Source organism: Nicotiana tabacum, chromosome 6 (genome assembly GCF_000715075.1).
Source record: "Nicotiana tabacum cultivar K326 chromosome 6, ASM71507v2, whole genome shotgun sequence".
In the NCBI taxonomy this organism is placed as follows: Eukaryota; Viridiplantae; Streptophyta; class Magnoliopsida; order Solanales; family Solanaceae; genus Nicotiana; species Nicotiana tabacum.
The window spans coordinates 64,791,098-64,793,577 of NC_134085.1; positions in this window are offsets into that span (position 1 = coordinate 64,791,098).

The window sequence follows — 2,480 nt, forward strand, 5'->3', positions numbered from 1 at the left end:
AATTAATTAGGCCTTTTTCTCTATCTTTAGAGACAAAAGTAAATAAAGAACCATAGTCGTTTTAGGATATCCTTAAAATAAACGAGGCGTGCCTCGCCTAATAAGTTGCAAACTGCGGGGCCCTCAATAGGTGCTTATGATAAACACTTAGGTTTCGGGATATGCCGTCTTAGCAAATTTCGCGGCATTCTCAAAATAATAACGCGTTAGCATCTTTAGGCGCGTATTTAATAATGTTATCTTCCTAAACTCGGGTGCACATTTATGTGACCCAAATCCAAATCTCAATGAAGTTGGAACGTATCGAAAATTGCGGGTACATTTATGTGGCGCAATTCGAGATGTATTCTCACGACGTTGCAATTCTTTAAATAATAAATGATAAAAGCAGTTCAAGGTTAAAATTGGTACATAGGTTCAAAATGTATTAAAATCAGATAAATAAGCCAAATATGACAGTTGAGCGACCGTGCTAGAACCACGAAACTCGGGAATGCCTAACACCTTCTCTCGGGTTAACAGAATTCCTTATCCGGATTTCCGGTACGCTGACTGTTAAACAGAGTCATTCTTTTCCTCGATTCAGGATTATACCGGTGACTTGGGACACCATAAATCTCCCAAGTGGCGACTCTGAATTAAACAACAAATCCCGTTTCGATTGTCCTTTAATTGGAAAAACTCCCTCTGTGCCCCTGCGGGCGTAGTGAAAAAGGAGGTGTGACAGCTCTGGCGACTCTGCTGGGGACCGAACCTAGAATCTCTGGTTCAGGGTTCAAGAATTCGAGCCTGGAATAATTGTTATTATTTGGCTTCATTTATTATTTGATCTTATTACATGTTTTGGCCTAAATGTGCAAAATGTTGCTTTTATCGCTTTGATATTATCTTAACTGTATATAAACTGCTACGAAACCCTTCTCTTCTCACCTCCTAGGATGTGCTTACTGGTTGAGATTCCCTATTCTATTAGTGTCATACCCTGAAATAAGAAAGAGGCCGAAAAAGTTACAAAGTCGAACGATCTCGTGGGTCCCCGGTACGTAGCCCCCTCCTCGACTCGAGTTATCCGCTCGGGTACACAGTCTAGAACAAATACCCAGGTTACGAACCTAGAATAACTCAGCTTCATATCGGATCCCTAGTAGGAACGTTTGTTTGCATCATGTGCATTTGACTTTGGAGGCTCAACACAGGGGTTGGGTCTGTCTAGGACAGGTGTACCAAAACGACAAAAGACCATCTCGATGCATCCAACTTGCTACCTGTGCATTTGTTTGCTTCGGACTTGCATGCTGACCGACTTTTGAATACTTTGAGGAAAGAGAGATAGAGGTAGTTAATCGCCTGTTTTGAAAAAAATCAATGTCCAAATAGCGTCGAAACTCTGTCGGATTTTTGAGAAAATGAAAAAAAAGGTTTTGTTTATGAAAAATGGTTTTATTTGCCATTAAAAAAAGGCTTGTTTTCAAAAGAAGTTTGTTTTATCTACCCGAACTACGCCGGTTTGATTCTCACAGGGTGCGGGATACGTAGGCAACCCTCATCGGGTCCAACCTCCCCTTTACAAAAATGTCAAAATTTTAATTTTCGTCATATATAAGTCGGGTGACGCCGTTTTTGTCAAAATAGCCGAATGTTCCCAAAAGGGACGCCGGAAGGCTGACTTTGCATAAACGGCCACTTATAGTCATTTTTTGGATTTTTGACCGGTTGACTCACCCAGCCTCAAAATCTTCGTTCTCGAAGTGCTGAAAGGCCGTGTTCGGAACCGGATCTTTCTTTTAATCTGTGAAACATTAAAAATAGCCAATTGGTTGAGTCAAATAAATTTTATTTTTCGCTTAATCACCTTAATAAATGTGCAGGATGAGCACGATGCAAAATGAACCTTTTTCAATAATGACTAAAATCCCTTTCAAGTTGCGGCTATGGTGGGATGATTTAGGTGGAGAAGGGCAAGATGAGGTCAAGAAATATCTAAAAGGTCTTACGGGTTTATTGGAAATCCAGCCTCGGGGGGATATCATAAGAGCTTTGGTCACCTATTGGGACGCGGCACACAATGTCTTCCACTTCTCCGATTTTGAACTCACCCCGACTTTGGAGGAAATAGCCGGGTACATCGGAAATGTTGAAGTTCCGTTGAGGCAAAAATACCTGGTTGCTCCAAGAGCTGTCACTGTGCATCGGTTTTTAGATTCGTTAAAGATACCCAGGACGGTCCATAACCCAAATTTGGCCGCAGGTTTTTGTAATCCGCGCTTCATATACGACAGATACGGTCATGTTGGAGGACGTAACAACCCGGGTAACAAGTTATGCAGCAAAAGTAACCGTCAGAAATGGGACGAGCATAGACGAGTGGCTTTTATGATAACCTTTTTGGGCCTTTTGGTATTTCCAAGGAAAGACGGAAACATTGATCTGAAAATAGCCGGGGTCGTCAGTACCTTGCTCACTCAAGATGAAAGCACCCT